We start from the raw sequence: 10,482 nt of genomic DNA, 5'->3' as shown, positions 1-10,482 counted from the left end.
TATTGTATGTGGTTGCTCTAATTATTGATAATTTGGTATTAATTTGGTACTCAAACAGGCTGAACACACCCTGCATAAAAAGCATGTCATACAATCAAATGAAATCAAACTTTATTATTAAATATATTTCATAAATATATATATATATATATATATATTTAAAGTACAAAATATGTATATAATATAGTTATAGTTAAAAAAGTGCAAAAAGCAAATTACCTAAAAATAACGTATAGCTTTATATGAAATAAATATTTATAGTACTACAAGCAACATTTTGTGTGCTTTTACTGGCGTCTGTCTCGCATGGTGTTCACAAGTTCGCCAAGCACCCTGAGGAAAGCCCGGTTAAAGGAAACATTTTCCGCCAACTCCGCTCGCCTCGTCAGTGGAAGGGGAATCTTGAACGTAAAAAATAACAAATATTAAACACAAGCATTCCCATGAAAGCAACAACAATATAGCGTAACTGCACAAAATATGTAGCACGTCATCACTGCTCATGCTTTGTTTATGGCTACAGCTAACTAGCAACTAGCAAAGCTAAGAGCTAGCTATTGTACAGTAGTGACTGTGGTGGTAACATTAACTACAAACACTCTCTTCCGTTACTGGCTGGCCGGTGACCGTATATGGCATCCATTTGCTGGAACCATTTCCGGTCTTTGCGGTTTGCTCCGCTGCGTTGGTTATGGTCCTTCACTGCCCGGTAATCGCTTTTAAGCTTTTTTTTAGCTTGGACCGACCGGCACTGCTGAACGGACCGCTGGTAGCCATGAGTGGCCATTAGCGCGGAAACCTCGCTAAAAACCTTTACATTTCTAGTGGCCCCGTCCAGTTCGCCCTGGATTTTTTGATCGCTGATTATTAACAGAAAGGTTTGTACCTCGGCGTTTGACCAGGGAACAGACTTCTCTCCTTGGGTTTTAAAAATGGCCAGTGGTGGACGAAGTACACCAATTATGTACTTGAGTAAAAGTACAGTTACCTTGCATTGAATATTACTCAAGTAAAAGTAAAAGTATTCACCTCAATTTTTTACTTGAGTAGAAGTACAAAAGTATCTGCCTTCAAAAATACTTAAGTATTAAAAGTAAAAGTAAAAACCTTTTTTTTCTTAGCGTCACATCAAAACCCCTAGGCCTACTCGATCAAAAGGTGAACAGGAAACAGTGCCTTACATTTGCCTAGCAAACACAAAATACACAAAACTAGCCTATATTATCCTCACAACATTCATCTCCAAACTTTATCCATATTAATAATTCACACTAGAAAGGTAGACAAGTGGACAAACAGTTTAATATTCACCACCAAACAGAACAATAATTTCGAACCGGCCACTTCAGTCCTAGCTTGGGGGACTTTTTCTGAGGTTCTACCTTGTCCACCACATGGCGGGACAGGGAAGCTAGAAGCTCTAGCACATAGAACTAGAACTGTGTGCAGCCCAACCAACTGAACTCATAATATTAAACTTGGCCGAATAATTAATATAATAATAAGAGTTGCCAACTCTCACGCAATGAGCGTGAGACACACGCATTGACTGTCTTTACCAGAGACCGTTTTCACTCGCACTACACTTCACATACATCCGATTTCTCACACTGAAAAAAATCTAGTTTATTTACCTCTGATCTACATCTATGATTCAATGAGTTACTAGTTCGCTGTGGCGCCAACCACTGGCGATCGATCGCGACAAATACTTAATTTGTGTCCAACAATTTACACTCGCCGCCACCCCCGCCAACATTTTACACACATGCCGCCGCCCCGCCCCCCAACCCTGATAATAATAATTTTAATAATAATTTTAATAATTTTGCTTCGCTCATATTTACTTGCCTTCGCCTCCCTCATATGAATAAATTGTGAAGTTCGCTTCGCTTGGCCAAATTCGCGTGTATGTGTCCCCGGCTTTAAGGTTTGATGTGGGAGTCTCCTGTGTTAAACTGGCGCTTAGCATCTCCACAGATTGCAATTCGGGTACTAGCACATTGCTTTGGATAAAAGCATCTGTTAAATGTAGTGTACTTCAATGTGATATAATTAACCGGGGTATATAAACCTACTAATCTAATGGTGAACTTACTTCGATGTGTTTTTTCAAGTTTGACAGCGAGTTCATAAATGATGACAGCGATGTGTTCTTCGGAATGCAGAGGAGGAATACGAATAATTCTTCTTTTCGAGGAATACAAACACTTCGGCTAAATAAGGCCAGGGGTGTTGGGGGAAAACATCTGTTGCAGCCATGTCAGATACTCAGCCATTTAGCGTACAAATCTTAATCTCTTACTGAGCGCTGATTGGTTATAGTCTGTGACATGGTACACTTTTACCTTTCGGTATTTTATTAAACGTTGATTTAAAAATGAAAAAGGAACGACATGTTTCTGTAAATGTAACGAAGTGAAAAGTACAAATTTCCGCTTTGAAATGTAGTGAAGTAAAAGTATAAAGTCTTACCAAATAAAAGTACTTGAGTAAAGTACAGATACATGGAAATGTTACTTAAGTACAGTAACGAATTACATTTACTTAGTTACTGTCCACCACTGAAAATGGCTGAGGAGTCCATAGCGGAGGAGTCGCTCTCCTGTTACGCAACCTGTGACGACACTCCCTGGCCAATCAGTGTCATGCTGTTCTTCCACGTCACAGAACTGACCTGTGTGAAGCTGGCCCCCCCTCATACCCAAAATGCTGAAATAACACTGCAGTTCGTTTGTGCTGGGTTTGTGCCCGTTTGTGCTGCAAATATTTTCGTTTGTGCTATTAAGGCTTTTGAGTAATTTAAAAATGCATTTTCTGACCGGTGACGTCACGCAGCCCCCCCTCCACGTCCAAATTTCTCCAAAGTAGTCTCATTCGTTTGTGCTACGTTTGTGCTCGTTTGTGCTGTTAAAATGAACGCTTCAATCACTTGCTTTGTAAAGTTACAGTCGTTTAAGTTTTCACACGCGTGACATCACCAGCCCCCCCTCCACGTCCAAATCACTCCAAACTGGTCTCGTTCGTTTGTGCTACGTTTGTGCTCGTTTGTGCTGTTGAAATTAATGTTTGTGCTTTTATGGTTTTTTAAATATAACCGATTCTTTTTCATACGCGTGACGTCACCAGCCCCCCCTCCATGTCTAAATCACTCCAAACTGGTCTCGTTCGTTTGTGCTACGTTTGTGCTCGTTTGTGCTGCGAAAATTAACGTTTGTGCTTTTATGGTTTTTAAATTAGGCTATAACTGGATCTTTTTCATACGCGTGACGTCACCAGCCCCCCCTCCACGTCCAAATCACTCCAAACTGGTCTCGTTCGTTTGTGCTACGTTTGTGCTCGTTTGTGCTGTTGAAATTAACGTTTGTGCTTTTATGGTTTTTTAAATATAACCGATTCTTTTTCATACGCGTGACGTCACCAGCCCCCCCTCCACGTCCAAATCACTCCAAACTGGTCTCGTTCGTTTGTGCTACGTTTGTGCTCGTTTGTGCTGTTGAAATTAACGTTTGTGCTGTTGAAATTAACGTTTGTGCTTAATGACACGAGCGCACCTCTCACGTGTTTAACTATAGCTATACAACAGAATGGGCTGGATGATGTTGGACTACAGAACGGACAGGAGGTGAGGGGTAACAGAGAAGGCAGAATTTCTGGATGACATCAAAGCTTCTGTTGAGAGATGTATGGGATCTTAATGTTCCCTTATGCAGATCAACCACATCTTTGTCTAGAAGGCCTCTGTCCAGAAATCTTCAGAGGTGTTGTGGGCAGTGGAGAAGATCAGGAACTGTCCTCTTGCTTCATTGCTGAATTGACAGAGCAGCTCCAATGACCATGCTTTAATTAGGTTTAATTAAATGTTTTATGTTGACCTCTTGAAAGTTTCTGCAACATGCGAAGCAGGGCATCCACATTCAGGTACCACTCCTTCTCCTGGCCATCTATCTGTTTAGCTCAGTGCATTCACATTTAAACATTTGCATTTAACCATTTTACTAGTACCTTTATTATATTGCTATAATGCTCATTTATTTTCTTTTGTCGCTTGGTTTTTTTTTTGTCTGAACCACCAAGAAACACCATCTCATGCAATTTATGTGGTGTATTGTTGATTGACAAAAAGTCTAAAATGTTGATTTATATGTACAGTACATTCAATGCATGGATACACAATGCAAACCATTTAAGGATACTGCTCTTTACTCACATTCAATAAAGAACTGTTCTTTTGCACATGCAAACACTCTTTGTATAATGTCTTGCTTGATAGCTGCCTTAAGACAAATACTGTATTACTGACACAAAAACATTGAACTGAATCTAAACGCCTTCATTATTTATTAACTTCACTAAAACAGTTGAGCAATGGCTAATCATTTTCTTGACGAATACATGAGTACATGAGTCAGAGGTAGGAAATAATGCATCTTATTTGACATGGACACTCAATATTGAAGTAATTCATACAATGTTCTATGTTGTAATGTGATTAAACCATACATATTGCAGTAAGTTGTACTGTATTGCCATTCCCTTAAATGCGGGCACAGCTAAATGCAGGCACAGCTATGATTTTATCAAATACACAGAGCATGAAATTATGGTTGTATTTAAATATCTACAGCTATGATTAATTAATTGATCAGAAATAGCCTACAAATTTAGCATGTAATAAAACTAGCAAGCTATAAGTGAACTAGCCTTCCTAGCCAACTATTATGGAAAAACCTTTGAATGTATCAGTTTTGGAACTAACAGTGGGGCAACAATTTAGTTTGTCCAGTTGGTGGCAGTAGCGAACCAATACTCAGCCATATGTAAAGACTAAGTAGATAAGGCTGCACATGAGAAGATTGATCGTGTTAACATAGTAAAAATCAGACATCTGAGAGATGGACCACACACAAAAAATTCAGAACAATAAGGTTTAATTTCTAACAGGAAAGAGAACAATAGCAATTGAACTGAAATGAATTCTGGAATAAAAAATTAATGGAACTAAATTCTTAACTTCACTAGATGCCAAAGCCAGAAATGATCTGTGAACAAAGTTTAAGTCGTGCATCACATCATGGAGACCATGACAATATGACATACCACAACTTGTCAGAATTGGCTCCTACCTGCCTCTGTGGACCGGTGTATGTGGAGGCCGAATTCAAAAATGTAAAACGTGGCCTCTTCAGGAACGAAAACCTGCCTACACACGTTCATCGTTTTGTGGGCAGACACCTAAATTACATTGAAGGGGAGATGCGGCTTTCCTCAGCCAAACACAACAAGCCAGACAGGGATGATGTTGGTTGCGACAAAGGCCTGGCAGTGGACACACCCAATCAGCCAACACTGGAAAACTGGAGGGGCCTGGCAGTACCCCCAAAAAAGAGGCCAACCTCCTATCTTATTCCACAGCCAGAGTGGCTACACACAGCTCCAAAGCAAACCAAAATTCAAATGGGACTTATGGAAATATGTGCAAGTCCATTAAGATTGGAAAAGCAACAGTAAGCCTGGACAACACGTGCGCATTTGACTCTTTCTGCTAATGTTCATGCTGCACTTTCTGCGACAGTGAAAACTTCAACAAGCACCTAACCACCACTGACAAGAGAAACACCCAGATATTTCAGCTGGCTCAGTGTGGGAACCCAGAATGCTCAAGAGCAATGGCCAGCTTCAGAGCATGTCTCCTTGCACCCTTAAACATACGGCACATAGAAACAGAGGGCATCAAGGGTCTTCAAGCAGCTCTTGAGGATGGAGTGCAGTTGCAGTATTCAATTTGCCAGCGACCTGCAAAAGCAGCACAATCAATTACTGACGAGGCCTGCAATGGTGTGGTCACCCACCGCCACACTGCTGGGGCAGCACTGTCCATTGAAGTTGCTGCAGAGAAGGATTATGTGCTGCAAGACTTCCCCATCAACCTCACCTGCAATGAGCCCTTCATTCTAAGGGGTGTTGTAGCATTCCGTCTGGTGCCTTACTGGGCAGCCCTCGGGCATTACGTCGCCTACTGCCGGAGGCCGTTCTCAGGGTGGCAATGCTTTGACGACCTCTCCAAGGGGGTTTCCACTGTGCCTGACAAGCACACAATTACATCACGTGTTTTTTACACGAAAGAGTAGGTTGGGAAAACAAGCAGCAGATTTTACTTAAATTACATTATACTACACTTAGCTGATGTTTTTTTTTTATTCAAAGCCACTGAGTTATTTAGATACAATGTGGAATCCAAACTTGCAACCCTCTGACCTAAAGAAAAGTACATGTTCCATCAAATAACAAGACTTTCTACAGTAAAAATGGATTTAAGAAAAAAAATGTTGTATGACTTGTGTTTTCACTTATTAATGTTTTTGAGTGCCCATCAAATAAGATGCATTATTTCCTACCTCTGATTCATGTATTCAGAAAATGATTAGCACTTTGCAGAAGTGCAGATTCCTGCATGAGGGTTGTGTGTTTGTGTTTTTGCATCCCCACAGAAACAATGATTCACACAAAGATTCCTGTCATTCAATTTCATTATTGGAAGATCAATATTACTTATAAATGTCATAAATATTACCTCTTAAATCTCTCAACAGAAGCTTTGATGTCATCCAGAAACTCTGCCTTCTGTGTTACCCCTCACCTCCTGTCCCTTCTGTAGTCCAACATCATCCAGCCCATTCTGTTGTATAGCTATAGTTAAACATGTGAGAGGTGTGCTCGTGACGTTAAGCACAAACGTTAATTTCAACAGCACAAACGAGCACAAACGTAGCACAAACGAACGAGACCAGTTTGGAGTGATTTGGACGTGGAGGGGGGGCTGGTGACGTCACGCGTATGAAAAAGAATCGGTTATATTTAAAAAATCATAAAAGCACAAATGTTAATTTCAACAGCACAAACGAGCACAAACGTAGCACAAACGAACGAGACCAGTTTGGAGTGATTTGGATGTGGAGGGGGGGCTGGTGACGTCACGCGTATGAAAAAGATCCAGTTATAGCCTAATTTAAAAACCATAAAAGCACAAACGTTAATTTTCGCAGCACAAACGAGCACAAACGTAGCACAAACGAACGAGACCAGTTTGGAGTGATTTAGACATGGAGGGGGGGCTGGTGACGTCACGCGTATGAAAAAGAATCGGTTATATTTAAAAAACCATAAAAGCACAAACATTAATTTCAACAGCACAAACGAGCACAAACGTAGCACAAACGAACGAGACCAGTTTGGAGTGATTTGGACGTGGAGGGGGGGCTGGTGACGTCACGCGTATGAAAAAGATCCAGTTATAGCCTAATTTAAAAACCATAAAAGCACAAACGTTAATTTTCGCAGCACAAACGAGCACAAACGTAGCACAAACGAACGAGACCAGTTTGGAGTGATTTAGACATGGAGGGGGGGCTGGTGACGTCATGCGTATGAAAAAGAATCGGTTATATTTAAAAAACCATAAAAGCACAAACATTAATTTCAACAGCACAAATGAGCACAAACGTAGCACAAACGAACGAGACCAGTTTGGAGTGATTTGGACGTGGAGGGGGGGCTGGTGATGTCACGCGTGTGAAAACTTAAACAACTGTAACTTTACAAAGCAAGTGATTGAAGCGTTCATTTTAACAGCACAAACGAGCACAAACGTAGCACAAACGAATGAGACTACTTTGGAGAAATTTGGACGTGGAGGGGGGGGCTGCGTGACGTCACCGGTCAGAAAATGCATTTTTAAATTACTCAAAAGCCTTAATAGCACAAACGAAAATATTTGCAGCACAAACGGGCACAAACCCAGCACAAACGAACTGCAGTGTTATTTCAGCATTTTGGGTATGAGGGGGGGCCAGCTTCACACAGGTACAGAACTGTACCGCTTTGGAACGGTTAGAACCTCGAGCGAGTAGGTACGAAAAAAGTACCCGAAGGTACTGGCAAACTGGGACCTGGTACTAATTTCAATTTCAATTTATTTATAAAGCACATTTAAAACTGCAGCGGACCAAAGTGCTGTACAGCAAATTAGCAGATAAAATACAAACAAAATACAATACAGATTAAACAAGTTAAAAGAGATTGAATAGTAAAAAGAATAGAAAAATAAAACATTAGGTTAGTCAACATTATAGGCCAGAGAAAAAAGGTAGGTTTTAAGGTGGGCTTTGAATTCGTTTATTCCTGTTATACACTAATGGAAACACTCACAAACCGTCGCGAATCGAACCGTACCGCGCCAAGCAGGCCCTAGTGGAAATGCGCCATTTCACTCGTGTCGTCCAGTCCACTTATATATACGGTCTCTGTGAACCCTAAAATGTTTTTTATATCTGCCACTACATACTTTGACCACTGTGAGGCAGTGTTGGCTTTTTTTTAGATGCCAAGCACTACACGCTTAAATCACTCACACACTCACTCACCTTACAATTTTACAAAGGGAGCAATGTTAGTCCTAAAATAGCATTGCCATTACATCAACGGCACTATGTTGTTTCATTTAATTTAACACAAAATAGCAACTACAAACCATATATATGACACGTTTGGCTGAGATTAAGTTCTTCTCAAGGGGAGGAGCTCAAGTTTCTCAGCTTCTTGTTCACAAGTGAGGGATGGATGGAACGGGAGGTTGACAGTCGGATCCGTACAGCGGCTGCAGTGTTGGGGTCGCCGTTGTGGTGAAGACTGGCCAATCTACATTCCCACTCACACCTGGCTGGAGCTTTACATAGTGACCGAAAGAATGAGATCGCAAATTCAAGCGGCTGAAATGAGTTTTCTCCGCAGGTTGTCTGGGCTCTCCCTTATAGATAAGGTTGGGACTCGGATAGGACTCAAAGTAGAGCTGCTGTTCCTCCGTGTAGGTGGTTCGTGCATCTGGTCCGAATGCCACCTAGGTGTATCCCTGGTGAGGCGCTCTGGTCCAACTTGGAGGAGACCCCAGGGAAGACCCAGGAAACTCTAGAGAGTCGGCTGTCTCTCGGGAACACCTCAGGAAGTGGATGTACGTATGTAATTAATTACAAGCGGTTCAATTACAATTAAAACAATTCTCCACAGTCAATTATTTTACTGTATGTTGTAATACTGAAGAAGGATGAGGCCCTTGTGGCTCAGTGTGTCAGTGCTACTTGTGTGTGTCAGTACTCATGTGCCACTTCTTGAACTCCAGAGTTTGTTTTCATGACATTTTCTTTATTTTGGGCCAAATCCTTCCTGAGACACAATGTAGAAGATTGGAATTCAGTAAGCTTTATTTCCCTTTCATGAAATCTTTACTTTCTGTAAAACATGTTGTATGATGATTACGTGCCAAACAAACAATCTTACAAAAAAATAAGTTTTTGGCTACAAAAACTGTGGTTGGTTGTGTTCCTTGTTAGTGGTGGTATCTAAAGGCTCCTGATTGGTCATGCACATTTAAATGATCAATCATTTAAATCATGTGGAAAATCATACGAGCTACAAAGACTACACAATAGATCTCATATAGTTCCATATGCATATTAAGTGATTCTGTAGTGCCCCAAAGGGGTGGGGGTGGGGGTAAAGAAGATAAATTGGTGCTTCTACTTTTGACCTCCTCTTACCTTTGTCTGATAAAAAGGTGAGTTAATCCTGTCTGTTACTGTGCATGTTTTAATACAATCTACCAAGCTACCACTTAAACGGCGTAACATATATATTGTGTTTATTTATCACAATTGGATTAAACCAGTTATCCATTAATTTTACACATTAATGCAAAAAGAAATGTTCATGTATTTCAACTGTATGGAGCACTCACCTTTTTTAGGGTCGAGTTATTCCAGGTTGTTGTAGGCTCATGAGGCATACTCTGTGATACATGGGGCCAGAAAAGTGTCTCTCTTCCGCAGGACTTGCTCGAACTTTAATGGCCACAGCAGGTCCTGACAGATGGAGAATATTACTGAGCATGCACACAGCCGGCCTCAGGAGAAGCCTGCTTAGCTCAGTGTGAAATTAGCAAACAGAATATTACACAACACAAGCCGGAACAAAAACAGTATTATTGAGAACATTCCAAAATCTGTTTATTTGGTTGCGTTATTGAAAACATATATTAATCCAGCCATTAACCATTACATAATGTAAATTGTTATACATCATTAAACTGGCTGACCTAAATGGGAGAAGGTTGCATGAAAGGGGGAATTTAATTATTAACTAAAGTGCAGAGACTGACAATACTCTGAATAGTTGGAACATTAGAATAATATGCCAGAGATGTTCTGAGATCAAGGCACATCAGTACAGCCATTATATTGGAATTATGAACAAATCATGATTTCTTTCTTAGGCTCTGGAAATAGATCAGATCTTTACAAAGTCCTGCTAGTCTTCTTCACTGACATAATTGTGAATTCAGTATTGTTTTCTTTGTGTGTGTGTATGTGTGTGTGTGTTGTTTGTGTGCATATGCACGCAAGAATGAATGCAATGAAAGAAAATGTACCT

At 40.6% G+C, this 10,482-nt stretch overlaps 1 long non-coding RNA gene across 2 annotated transcripts; it reads right to left on the bottom strand.

Moving 5' to 3' along the window:
* Positions 1-4,976: 4,976 nt before the first annotated feature.
* On the bottom strand, positions 4,977-6,943 carry LOC143508817 (uncharacterized). 2 transcript variants are annotated; one of them, XR_013129494.1, is made up of 3 exons: positions 6,399-6,943; positions 5,936-6,084; positions 4,977-5,796 (listed from the first exon to the last, which is right to left on the bottom strand). It is a non-coding gene; the product is annotated as an uncharacterized LOC143508817 (long non-coding RNA). The 2 variants fall into 2 exon arrangements; XR_013129493.1 differs by having other exon boundaries at positions 6,575-6,943.
* Between the last annotated feature and the right edge of the window lie 3,539 nt (positions 6,944-10,482).

The sequence above is a fragment of the Brachyhypopomus gauderio genome, chromosome 2 (genome assembly GCF_052324685.1).
Source record: "Brachyhypopomus gauderio isolate BG-103 chromosome 2, BGAUD_0.2, whole genome shotgun sequence".
Lineage (NCBI taxonomy): Eukaryota > Metazoa > Chordata > Actinopteri > Gymnotiformes > Hypopomidae > Brachyhypopomus > Brachyhypopomus gauderio.
The sequence above is the reverse complement of the archived record's forward strand: the minus strand, read 5'-3'. Positions and strand labels throughout refer to the sequence as shown.